The sequence below is a fragment of the Dryobates pubescens genome, chromosome 12 (genome assembly GCF_014839835.1).
Source record: "Dryobates pubescens isolate bDryPub1 chromosome 12, bDryPub1.pri, whole genome shotgun sequence".
Classification (NCBI taxonomy): domain Eukaryota; kingdom Metazoa; phylum Chordata; class Aves; order Piciformes; family Picidae; genus Dryobates; species Dryobates pubescens.
Genome location: NC_071623.1, coordinates 22,733,815 through 22,747,816, shown reverse-complemented (window position 1 = coordinate 22,747,816; position 14,002 = coordinate 22,733,815).

Here is a 14,002-nt window from a genome sequence, read left to right as displayed (position 1 = left end):
GCTTATTTCATGCAGAAGTGGTCTTGGCAAGCCTGACCTACATTTTGGATGGCTCTGGTGCAGCAGACTGGAAACTCAGTGACAGCTCCAGATAAATTAAAAATGGGGTAGGCTTTTGTCAGATTATGGAAATGATTAGCGTGAAACATGATTCTGTGTTTTACTTCATTGCATTAGCTGAATGCTCCCACATCGTGTTTTGTATTCAGTGTGCTGCTGGAGATCATATAGAAAATAGCCACACCGACAGGAGATGAATGTTTAGTCTAGCAGGGAGAGAAAGACTGAGATTTTTTTGCCTGTGAAAGCAAGAGTAAGAGTATCTCTGGAAGGGCTTTGTACTTTGGATGTTTTCACTAAGATGAGAAACAAGTGAATAGTGAAAAGTGTCAATATTTGAATTGTCAATGTTATGGTCCAGAGTTAACTGCCACATACATTGCAATGCAAGATTTAGAGCCAGGACTCAGACTCATTAGAGGGTCCAGGTTTGAGGTCGAGGAGCCAATAGGCAGGCACCTTTGAGGCTGCCTGGAGCAGGTGGAAGCTGGACCTTGTGCCTCACGTTTCAGAGGGGCAACTGCAGGTGCCGGATGCTATATGAGAAGGTGTGTGCAGTTTTCCTGCCATACTGCATTTTGAACTGATGGGCAGGATTTGAATAGCTAATGTGTCAGTTTTCAAAAAGGGAATTTATAGGTGAAGATTTCAGAGCCCACATCTCCTCTTCTTCCCCCCCATTCGTTAATGGGATTCAAGGCATTCGTGCTTCTGTCTTCAGGGCAGTAGCTTCTTCTGTCCTAGCAGCATAGTGTTTGAGTCATAGATCTTCACCACAGCAGCGTGCTCTCCCTCTCTCTCACTTCCTCTAATTTTGGACACTATGTTTTGGATTATTCCTGCCTTTGGGATTACAAATACAAACTCAGAGCATCGCTCCATTCAGCAAAGGTTTTGGTAGTTAGCATCTCAGAGGTTCATGAGTAACTTATGCTAATCTACCTGGTTATTTCCAAGGTTTTTAGCCTGTTTACTTGTTGCTTAACTCTGTTGTGAACCCAAGGTGGTCCACCTCCCCACCAGAGGAGGCATTGTCACTTGGTTTCATGCTTATAAGAAGTTTCCAGTTTGTTCCTCTGTATTCCAAGTTCTGATTTTTCTAGACTGTTATTCTACTGTTTATTAGCATCATCCTGTTGTGTGTAATCAACCTATCATTGACAGGGCAAATGAACCTGGAGCAAATTGGCTCAGGAAAATATTTGTTTATATTTATTAAATCTTATTCATATTTTATCATATTTCCAGCTTATCAATTTGATCCAAAACTATATCAAGAAGGCTCTGGGGAGACCTTATAATGACCTTCTAGTACCTGAAAGGGCCCTGCAAAAAAGTCAGTAAGAGACTTTATACAAAGGCTTGTAGTGATAGGACGAGAGGGAATGGATTGAAGCTTGAGAATGGTAGATTCAGACTGGATATTAGTTCTTCCCAGAGTAAAACACTGTTGTAGTGCTGAGTGGAGGTGGAGACCAGCAGCCCCAACACAAAGGTTTGAAAAAGGACAGGATAGCCTGAAAGGAAAAACAAAACCCATGAGATGTTTCCTCCTTAGCCATGAAAAGGTATTTAGGACTCACAGGGTCTCTTTTCTCTTCTCTTTGTATGCAGCTGAAGAGGGGCTGGGCCTCAGCCCTTGAGCTGCTTTGCTGGGGAAACAGCTGCAATTGCTTCTCCATCTGGATTGTCTGCAGCATCCTTTGCTCCTCCCAGGCATCCCATAAATGAGGAGCCTTTAGGGAGGCACTCAGGGGTCTGTTGCTTGCAGGCTCTAGCCAGGGAGGCAGTTAGAGAAGGGCCATAGCATAGATACAGTTCTGCTAGGTCTCCAACATAAACGTGAGAAATTTCAGGTGGCTTTGCAAAGTTGGTGTCATTCCCATTTAGGTGCTGCTGCAGTTGGGTAGAGCTCTTGACTTAAATTCCTGGATGGGGCTCACACACCACTGCAGTCTTTAGGGTCAGGTGCTGGATTTTGGAAGAATATACAGGGTTTGCTTTGAGGAGGAGCTTCAATATTCAAACTAATTGTGATACTATGTGACAGGAAGGAGAAGTGTGCAGCAGGAGAGGAGGAAAGCTTTTACCAGGAGATAAGCAGTTTCCTCTCTTGCTGTGTCCGGTACAAAGGACACGCAGAGAGGTTTCCCCTTAAAAAGCCATCAATTAAGTACTGCTTTGCTTCTTCCACCATATATAACGAGGGAAGAAATGACTAGTTGTTTGATCTCAGCTTGGGGGGGAAAAAGTAATCCCAAGGAGCCTTGAGAACTCACCCTATTAAACATACAGAAAAATGCCAGGGAGTACACCTGGGAGGTGTTTTTGGGCCCCATCCTTTGAGATACTGAAGGTGAGGTTTGACAGGGCTCTGGGCAGCCTGATCTAATTGAGGATACCCCTGCTAGCAAGGTCCCTTCCAGCCTGGACCATTCCATGATTCTACAATCTGGCCCCTTAATTATATGCTAATGACAGCCTACAGAAAAGCAAAGCTTCGGATGTCTGGAATAAAAATATATGACTGACGAGTGTTGTGTACGTTCCATCTTTTTATTTGCTTTTTCTTTTAGCATTTGAAAAACAAAACAAGAAAGCAGACTGAAGAATGAAGTGAATCTTTGACATTTGTGTTGGATTTTCAGCCCTTAGCCATGAACTGAAAACAAACTGAAAACAAAACAAATTCTGCTGCAGAGAGATTTGTCAACTGTGCAGACTTTCAATGACCTTTCCATTCATAATCCAAGTGTCTTTACTGGATTGTTCAGATTAATGTTTCCCAAGGAGTTTGCATTATACATGAAAGCTTAGGGAACCCTCTACTGATAGCAGCAGATAGTGATGGCATCTATTTGGACAGTTTTTTCTGGTTCATATTTGCATCTGTGCACATTTGGCACATTTATTGTCCCTGAAGTTATTCTATGTTTGTTAGTTGACTGTTGATTCTTCTGTAAAGCTTTTGTCTGAGGATCTTGGTTCGTGTGCCGTTCAAGCCTCAGTTTGACTGGTATGGAAGCCTTTCCTTCATGCAATCTTTGCACATTGGAGATACTTAGAATAGAATAGAATGGAATTAACCAGGTTGGAAAAGACCTTTGAGATCATTGAATCTACCCATCCAGAGGCCTGGGAGGGAGAGGTATCTCCTCTGGCTTCCTTCATCCCAGCTTCTGTTCCCCCCCCCCCATCCCATCTTTGCTTTGGGGGTAGGGGTTTTGGGTGTACTGCCACAACAGGTCACACAGGAATGTATCCAGGCAGGTTTTGAATGTCTCCAGAGAAGGAGACTCCACCACCTCTCTGGGCAGCCCATTCCTGTGTTCTGTCGCCCTTATCCTGTGGCTTGAAAGCACAGCAAATTTTGCTTACAGTACTCAGATCTTTTCATGTTAAAATAAGGGGGAAATATTCTTGCTGACTGGTGCTGGTGTGTACCAGCACAGTTCCTATACTGGCAGACTAAATCCCCTAAAAGTGAAGCTCCCATGGACTGTGGTGCATTACAGAGGCAGTAGGTGAGAGGCATGCTTATTAAAGGCTGTATTGTTAATGCAAAGAAAGGCAGATGGTATCTCCACTGCAGGGAATTGACTGTGGCTCTCTGCTGCCTTGGCTTTTCCCAACTCATCCTTGCTCAGAAGCTCCTTTGCAAAGTCTTTCATGGGCAAAACACAAGTCTGAGGGGCACAGTGTGGTCAGAGGCATGAGCTGTGAGCTGCAGTGACATGTGGTGGGAAGCACTCTGCAACTGGAGCTAGTCACATAAGCCAGTAGTAGTCTTGGTCCTTCACAGCTGGGACTGACATCCCAGGAGGAAGGTACCATCATGGAGATCAGTGCTATGGCATTATGTGTGATGAACCCCAGTTTGTTACAATCTCTAGCTGGGTCTCAGAGTCAAACTTTGGGCTGGTGAATGTCCCAGCATGGAACGGTGTGACAGGGACAGCACAAGTCAGGGCTGCAAACATACAGTGCTGCCTATTCTCTTTTGAATCCTTCAGCAACACATAGTAAACACATGGCCAGAAAAGGCAGCCAGACTGGGGAAGAACACATTAGCAGCTCCCCAGTGGAACAGATACTAAACAAATTAACTCATCACTACCACTGTAGGAATCTGACACCACTGGCATTCATAGAGGAAAGCCTCCATAGACTTTCCTAGTAGCTACAAGTCCTGCTTGCAATTCCCCTGCAGTGGGCTTCTGCAGCCACACAAGCTTCTCTGTGTTGAGGGCTCCTCTATGTATTAAGGGCCAGGTGACACAGGGTGCAGTGTCCAGGACAGTAACAGCAGTATGTGTCAATGAGAGATGGGAACACCTAGGAGGAGGCTCTTTTCTTGATTGCCTTTCAGAAGCAGCATGCCCAGCCTCTGGCACATGGGATCTCACAGCAAGAGAGGCACGGCAGCACTGTGTCCACGGGGTATGGCCAAGGGGTGAGCAGCATGTGGGCAGTGGACCTGCTGAGACCATGAGGGCTGACAGTCTCTGCATACCTGTCCACATGCTTTCCTTCTGGCTGACCCACTAGTGTTAATGCAGGAGCTTCACAGAGATTAATGAGGACTCCCTATTGCCAAATAGTCACCTAGATGTTTGGGTTGGTTTGGTTGTGTTTGGTGGGGTGTTTTTTTGGTGGTGGTTTTTGTTGTTTGTGTTGGTTTTGGTGGTGGTGGTGTGGTTGGTTGGTTTGGGTTGGGTTTGGTGGGTTTTTTTACTCAGGACAGCTAATAAAGACAATCAGCAGTTCAGGCATGACTGGCCAATGTTTTGACAAGGAAAAGTGCCCTGAGGGGAATCTGGTCCAACCACCTTTTGGTGGGTTATTCAGTATGGCTTATTTGTGCTGAATAAGGCCTTTGGGATTAACTAGTATACTGCTGCCAGAAACCCCACTCAAATAAGAAAAGAGGCTTACAAGTTGCGTTCCCAAGCCCAGAACCAAGCTTTCACTGTGCCTAAAGAGCTGGGTTAGTACTCTAGCAAAGGGGGCTAAGGAGGCACCAAGCCAGATAAAATAGGCAGCCCAAAATTTAACAGTGACATTGTGAATGCGAGGATTTTCACAGCTAAGCCAACCCAGCTCTCTGTATTTATTGGAGTTGAGGAGGAGATTCTTGAAGAAAAGCCTTCTGACAGCAGCAACCAGGAAAAGCTTGTGAGTTTGCAAACTGCTTCCAAGCCTTGTTAATTCCTGCTCGCATCCGAAGCTCTGTAAGCTTAACCCCTGTTTCTCATCAGCTGCTTTCAGGAAAGCCCAGGTGTGAGCGCCTTTACAAGAATATCACACTACCACTGAAAACTAGATAAGAGTCTATTTATAAAATCCTTAAACAGGCAAGCTTTCATGTTCTTGACCTTACTTTGCTTTGTAAAGATAAGCTAAATGTTTTCTGTTTCTGTCAAATCATGGAAACCCACTCTTCAGTATTGATTAGATGAACATTTTGTTGCTTCTATAACAACTCATATATCAGAAGCACTAGCCAGAGCCAAGATCTCCTCTAAAGATCAGAAAAATCTATTTTGTTCAGGTGAGGTGTTTTTTTCATAGAAAGCATCACAACAAAATCCCCAGGGAAGTAACAGATGAGAGTGCTCCTTGAGTCTAAACAGTATTTGTTCAACAAGCTTGCACCGCTGACCTCCAAGCAATACAGCAGCTGGCAGTCTCCAGCTAGCCTGCAAATTCATCTTGAAGAGTAAATAAGTGAACAAAGAATGCAAAAACCCCACAGCACTACATAGTGAAAAAAAAAAACACAAGGTCCTGATTGAGCAGAATGAGCTGGAGAGGAAAAGCCTAATTGTTACTGCTAACTGTACTGAAATCTCTTATGGAGATGTGCCCTCTCCCGGCCTCACCAGGAAAGCGTGGAGGGACCACAGGTCTCCAAATGTGCTGGGGACAAAGGCGCCTTGGAAAGGTTTGGAAGCCTGTGCTACCGTGCTGTAATATTAGCAAGCAAAGACATCCAATTACTGTCAGCCTGACAATTACATATTAACAAGTAGTTTGGGTCAAGATTTAAATAAACAGAGGGGCTGCCCAAAGTTCAGCTCAGAGACAGCTATTTAAGCACTACTTTTTCACAAGTGTCAGAGCACCTGAGCCTGAAGCGGGCTTCAGCTCCTTCAGCTACCTTTAATCGGTTGCTAGCAACCCAAACATCACACCTCCTATTTGGGTGCTTGAAGATACCCATCTTCATCTGAACCCAGCTTTCATCCTCTTTTTTTCCTGCTGTTGTTATTGTTACTCTTGTTTGATTGTGGGTTTAAGCTGTGACCTGGGAAGGAAAGCTTGACTGGAGTGAAGGCTGTCCATACACCAGCTCTGCCAGACAGAGAGAACCCTTGCTGCAAATGCTATGCCTCTTCAGAAAAGCCAAATGCATTTCTGGTTTTTAATTCTTAACTCTTTGAATCTTTTATTTGTCATGCTGAGAGATTTGGGAACAGTTTTCTCTCAGTTTAAAAAAGATTTAGAACAAATCTTTTCTGTCATCCTCGTATAAGCACTAGCCCTCAGGGGCAAGGGGAGAAATGTAGCTTTCACACAGGCAGAGAGCGAAAACAAGATCTTTCCTGATTTATGTCCCCAGCACTTTAGTCCTGGCAGTAAACACAAAGCCTTGTACTATAAAGTTACATAGGTTTGGTTTCCTGGGTGACTTGGCCGAGCCTGAAGATCTTGTTAATTTGACAGAAAACACTATTGTGTTTCTGTGCTCCTTTTCAAGCTGACAATATCACAGAATTGTCAGGGGTGGAAGGGACCCCAAGGACCGTCTAGTTCCACCCTACCTGCTGTGGGACACTTTCCACTAGATCAGGTTGCCCAGAGCCTCATCCAGCCTGGCCTTAAAAACATCCAGGAATGGGGAATGAGGCTTCCACCAACTCTTCAGGCAGCCTGTTCCTGTGTCTTACCACCCTTATGGTGAAGAACTTCTTCCTAATGTCGAATTCAAAGCTACCCTCCTCTAGCTTGGACTCATTCCCCCTAGTCCTATCACTGCCCAACATTCTAAAAAGTCCCTCACCAGCTTTCTTGTTGGCCCCCTTAAGATATTGGAAGGCCACAATAAGTTCTCTTCTAGCCTTCCCTTCCCCAAACTGAGCAATCCCAACTCTCTCAGCCTGTCCTCATAGGGGAGGTGTTTCAGCCCTCTGATCATCCTCATGGCCCTTCTCTGGATACGTTCCAGCATGTCCATATCTTTCTTGTAGTAGGGATTCCAGTATTCCTCTTCTCTGGCCACACTGTAGGAAGCCATGAGAGACATTTGGGAAGAATTGCCAGGATGATGTCACATTGCTTGGCATTGCAGAAATGAGGCTTACTTCCACCACAGCCCATAGCACAGTCAATACAATGCAGCCATTGCTATCAGCAGTCAACAGCCCTCATGCTGCAATGGCAGTAAAATTCTAAAGGGTTTGAAAAACATAGTTGGAGTTTGCCTGGTCTTGAGCTGCTTCAACTTGGTTGTGGCTGTATCAGCCCATCATCAATAGCCAGTTCCCTACAAACTAACTTGTTTTAGCTATAATGTCAGAACTGTCTAATAGCAGAATATTTGTTTTCAACTTTAGATTGGTTTGGTGTAACTCAACTATGACCCCAAAGCATTGTAGCATATATTTTCATGGATCTTGCTAACCTGTTAGCAATGTCTTAGTGAATTTGTAGACCAATCAGAAAGGTGTGTTAGCAGGCAGCTGCTTGGAAATGTACATGAATACCATCAAGCTGTCCTAAGAAGCCCCCCACTACCAGCAGTATATCACCTAGTGAAGATCCTGGACACCAAAATACCTGCACCATCCCATCTGAGGGAAAAAGACCCTCCCCCACAGACCACAGGCACATTCTCACAACAGAGAAGAGAGGGAGATGCTAGGAAGTTTGTAACAGTTTTAGTTGTATTATTAATAGGAATTAACAGTAATTGGAAAATTTGAGCAGTAGGTGCAGATACCATTGTAATTAGATTAATAATAGCTGCTTGATGCTCTCTTGACTAGATTGCTGAAGCAATTAATCACACAAACAATACATTGCAACTTTCTGCTCCATCTAAGAGGAGCCAGGTGTTCATTCCAGCTCTAGCATTAACAGCCCTTGTAGATCATATGGATATTGAGTAAAAAATAATCTGTTAGTATTTAGCTGTTGCAGTCACTGTTCTGAGAGCAGTTCCTGGACATGTGAGGAGTGCATGATTCCTTAGCTGACCAATTTCTTAGCACACTGCATAGAGCAAAACAATAATAAATCATGTGTGTCAAGAACAACATCCTCACATTGGCACCCTTTGATTGGAACATGCTGCAGAAGCCACCTCCTTGACATGCTGGCATCTCTTATTGGGAAAAGATTTTAACTCATATGTGTGGTTGGGTTCTACTAGGTAAGGAATTGATAACAAAGAGTATGAAAGACAGCCACTCTGAGGAATAGTTACTCTCACTTGCTCACTGTCTCTCTCTTAGGTTAAGGACTTAGGTAGGAATGGCTTTGGTTAGGGTTGCTAGGGACTTTTGCTTCTGTCAGTTAGCTACTTCTTCTGGCTAGGGCTTCAGTGTAGGGATGCTGCTAAGGTTATGCTTGGAACTCCTACTTCTGTTAGCTGCTTTGTCTGTTAAGGGCTTCTAGGACTTCTGCTGTAAGTGGGACTCTGAGATTGTGTAATGATGGGGATTCTACAACACAGCAATGAAAGACTTCTGGGACAACTTCTGAGATTCTCTACTCTCTGCATTTCTGGAATCTTGTTGCTATATGGCAATGGGTTTCATGCCTTCATTCATCACCCAATGGCCCCGCGTATTGGGGGCAAAGAAAAATGGCACTTAGCTTCATTTGTTATCTTCTTCCTATTCTTTTTTTCACCAAGAATTTTCATTTACTTCCTCTTTTCAATTATCCATATATTTTCTGCAATCCTTTCCTGTCTGGAAGGCTTGTGAGAAGGGTTTTTCAAAGGATTTGCTACTTTGTTCATATAGAAGCCTTGACGTGCATCTGCGCCACAATGCCTGCTCTGATGTTTCACACACAATTACACACCCTTCCCAATACTGTGAGAATAGAAGTTACTTTATTCCACAAGCAATCTGCTATGTCAGTTTACTCTCCAGTAGCTGCTTCTGTCAGTTTGCTTGTGTACACAAGGCCTAAAGGGATGTGGTGTTGAGATTTCTCTGGAGCTAAATGGACTCAGGTGCTTTGTTCCCTTTGGAATCACACATCTACTTTTTTCATGCTTACTCCCACAGTATCATGCTTTCTTGTCAGAATATTATGTGTCAGTTTTCTCTTCACCTTCTGTTCCTTCTGCTCTGGCAGATTTTCTCCAGTTGAGGCTTCTTCAGCTTTGCTCTGTCCTCCCAGCTGAAAAGGAAAGAGGCGCTGATGGAAGTGGTTTTCCAGGTAGTAGATTCTCAAAGCCTGAGAGTGGGTAGACTATAGAAAACTAGTGAGCACCAGGGGGTCCTGCCGAATGATTCATTCACTTTACACATCTACCTCAGTTCTCTAAATGAGGAGGCCACCTTTAGTCAGGGAAGAAGCTTCTTTCCCTGTCTCTAGAGGACACAGAGACCCTAACCTCCTGATGTAGAAACCTCAGTCATGGGGTGTTCTCCTTTCTCATGAGCATTCATAGTACAGACATGAGTGTCTCCCACCTTCATCTCAGGCTCCTCCATGCCCAAATCCTTTTTCTCCCTCCAAGTGAAATCTATACCACCTTGAATACAAGTTATGTTTCACACTTTTGGTTTTTCCTCAACTTGTGTCTTTGCAGCCATCTTGCTTGCTTGGTCTATCCAGGAAGGCTAAACAACCGAGCCCAGAGGGTAGTGACCAAGGGCACAGGGTCCAGTTGGAGAGCTGTAGCTAATGGTGTTTCCCAGGAGTCAGTGCTGGGTCCTGTCTAGTTAAACATATTCATCAATGGCCTAGCTGAAGAGACAGAGCATACCCTCAGCAAACTTGCTGATGATACAAAACTGGGAGGAGTGGCACCAGAAGGCTGTGCTGCCATTCAGTGAGACCTGGGCAGCTGGGCAAAGACAAACCCAATGAAATTCAACAAGGGTAAGTGTAGAGTCCTGCACCTGGGCAGGAATAACACCATGCACCAATACAGGGTAGGGATGGAGAATAGCTCAGCAGAGAAGGACCTTGGAGTCCTTCTGGTTGACAGTAAGTTATCCATGAGACAGCAACGTGCCCTGGTGGCCAAGAAGACCAATAGTATACTCGAGTGCATTAACAAGAGTGTGTTCAGCAGATAGAGGGAGGCTCTCTTCCCTCTCTTCTCGGCCCTAGTTAGACCACATCTGGAATATTTTGCACAGTTCTGGGCTCCCCAGATCAAGGGAGACAGGGAACTCCTTGAGACAGTTCAACAGAAAGCTATGAGGATGGCTGAGAAGAAAGACTGAGACCTGGGGCTGCTTAATCTGAAGAAGAAAAGCCTGAGAGGGGACCTTATCAATGTCTACAAATGTCTGAAGGGTGGCTGCCAGGAGGATGGAGCCAGGCTCTCTTCAGTGACACCCAGTGGCAGGACAAGGGGCAATTGATGTACACTCAATCACACAAAATTCCATCTCAACATGAGAAAAACTTCTTTACTGTGAGGGTGATTGAGCACTGGAACAGCTGCCCACAGAGGTTGTGGAGTCTCTAGGGATCTTCAAAACCCACCCAGACACATTCCTGAGTGACCTGCCCTGACTGGTCCTGCTTTGCAGTGGTGTTGGACTTGATGATCTCTGGAGGTCCCTTCCAACTCCTAGCATTCTGATTCTTTAGCTGTAGGGAGCAATAAGGTCTCCCCTCAGCATTTTCTCCTCCAGACTAAACAACCCCACGAGGAACTAGGACCAAAATATAGCTTACCTGGCTATCCTCTATTCTCCCTTCAAAAACAGCTTATAAACACTCCAGCCTCATCTAAATTAATTTCCATTTTTGATGTTTCCTAAGCATATACAGGTCTTTAAACACACCTGTAACAGCCTGTGTGTGTTCCTTGAAGGGACAATTCCATTATGTGTTTATTAATAGAGAACATATGCAACTTTATTCATCCTTGAATACATTCTTTGTCTGGAATGCAATTGTCTTCACCATCCTCATTCCTTCCTTATAGTGGTTTCTGAACACCAAGTTTTGCTTGTTATTCTTATCAGTGTTTTGGGATTGTTTTCAAGTTACAGAAAAAGTGTTCTAAAGTTTGAACCAGGGGATATTGAAATCTCAATTTTAATCTTCTGACAACATGTATCTAATTTGATATCACTGTAACTCTAATTATGCCCTTTAGAAGGAGAGAAAAACTACTGTTGTTCTTAAATTGTTATACACTATTAACTGCATATAACATTAAAGACTTCACCAAAATAAGGGAGTTTTTCCCCCCTGCCAGTGGATAATGCACAAAGTGCCGAGGGCAAGTACAAGGAAGTGTACCATGGTGCTTGCTGATTCCTCCAGATGAGAATTAAACTGATATTTATCCTGCATTCACAAGCAGAGACAGAGAAACTAGGAACAGAAGGAACTGCCACCCAAAATAGGTACTGCTTTTTAAAGCAAGGAGCAAGACCTTTTACATATGACTGTCTATTGTATATCCTGCAGGCACACTAGAACTTTGCTACTATATTTGGTTTGGGAACAAATACAGCTTTCTTCATTGTTTAAAAATTGCTCAAGTGTACTACAATACACATTTAGACATTTAAATAGGGAAATTATCTATTATATTACCTTCTGTTAATGACACAAGACACTAGCTCCTAACTGAACTTCACAAATCTTTTTTCAGCTTCTTGGAACAATGCGTGTACCCAAATGCATCAATTTCCCCATGCAGCTATAAATATCTCTACATCCATAAGAAACCTATTCTAAATTTAGACTGTTAATGGCATACCTTAGCAAAGCAGCAGCTGGCAACCCTTGAGAGCGTGGAAATGCTATTTTAAGAGAGTCTGTTGTATTCATGTACTTGAGCTCCCACCTGCACTATGTCAAAAGACATTGTTCTAGATCTACGCTGATGTTGAATGTAGATATTCAACAAGGAAAAGATAAAGACCATAACACTAAGCTAAGGAGAAAAACAGTTACTTCACACATACTTTTAGAGTGTGTTACCTGTGTGTGCTCCATTGCAGGAACACGTACTCTAATCCAGGTGTTTTGTAGTAATTTCTGCCTGTGAGCTCATACTGGTGGAATCAGGTTTTCTGGGTTCCTTCTTCAGCAAGCATTTTTCCCATGACAGGCAGGAAAAAAGGATTAGTTACAGAATTCATGTGCTTACCTTCAGATAAGCATTTCCTATTCTCAAGGCTTGCTTTTGTATATACACTCTGCTTCCATTACAGATAGTAGTAATATACAGGAGACAGGTGGTGGAATATACCTAAACAAGTCTCAGAAAGAGCTCAGCTGATGAGTCTGTTTAGGGGACTCACTCTGAAGCAGTTAACTGCCCATCCATGTTTAATAGAGAAATGTGTTTAAAGCTGCAGGTGCTGACAGCAAACCTGATTCTTTCTATCAGGAGTAGATCTAAAATGGTTATTTCATAATATGATTGAATAAAGACAAGAATCCACTTAGGAACTACCTCCAAGTTGATAAACATCAGGTTAGTCAATCTCCCACTTTTTTACTGTGTCAGAATTTTTGCTAGGGAAGCATCCAAAAAAGGTGCAAAGATAAACTTATTTGTGTTTTGCTATTATTTGTTGGTATGTGGATGTAAAAGATTATGCTGCCTTGTCTCAATCATTGGTTATAAAAACAAATGGAACACGTGGTCATCTACTGGATGAGGTGGGATCTACTGGAGACCAACAGAAAGCTACAAGTAAGGGACTTGAACATCTCTCCCGAGACTGAAAGAACTGGGGCTACTTAGTCTTAAGGTGGCAGAGAGGGCATCTTATTACTATCTATAAATAGCTGAGGGCTGAGTGTCAAGATGAAGGTGATAGTCTCATTTCAGTGGTATCCAGTAATAGGGCAAGGACCAGTGTGTATTATGCTGGAACACAGGATGCTCCACCTCAGCAGGAGAAACTTCTTGACTGTGAGGGTGAGAGCACTGGAACCAGCTAACTGGAGAGATTGTGGTCTCCTTCACTGCAGACTCTCAAAACCCACATGGAAGTGTTCCCTGTGTGGCCCGCCCAATGTGATCCTGCTTTGGCAGGGGGTTTGGACAAGGTGGATCTCTAGCTGTGCCTTCCAACCCTTAACATTGTTTCTATGATCTCTGAAAAAAAAATACAATATAGAGATCCCTATGAGCTTGTGCCTCCTGCTCTCATAGTTGTCATTAATAGGAAAGGAAACCCACATGTTAAAAATATAACAAAACATATGTGTGGAAAAAGCATTACTCCTGAAAAGGTAGGACTATCTAACCCTAAACTGTTATCATTCCCAGCAAAAGCATATTCAGTGCCTAACACCTTCAGCTGAAGGGCACTTCATGGTTGTCTTTGGCCATCCAGGATGAGGCATATTATGCAACATGGCAGCGTTCACAAACTTAAGGAACTGCCTCAAAAGTTACACTGGAGTCATTTGATTGTAAGCACTAATCTTTCCCTTTCCTTTGGCAGGTATACAAAGAACAAAATGGTTCAGTTATCTAACCATGAAAGAACACCACCCATTGCCACCATCTAAGCTTGAGTAGTACCTCAAAACAAAGGAGTAAACACAAAAAAGTTGGAGGGAAGAAGCTTTTATATGAAACAGCATCGCCCAAGAGGGAAGAGCACAAGGAATTTAGTTCTAAGTTTTCAGAGAAAGTTTAAAGAGCTTGCAGTAATAAAATTTAGTGCTGGGTAACAGAAAAGGTTTTAAAAGTTCTCAGAATACA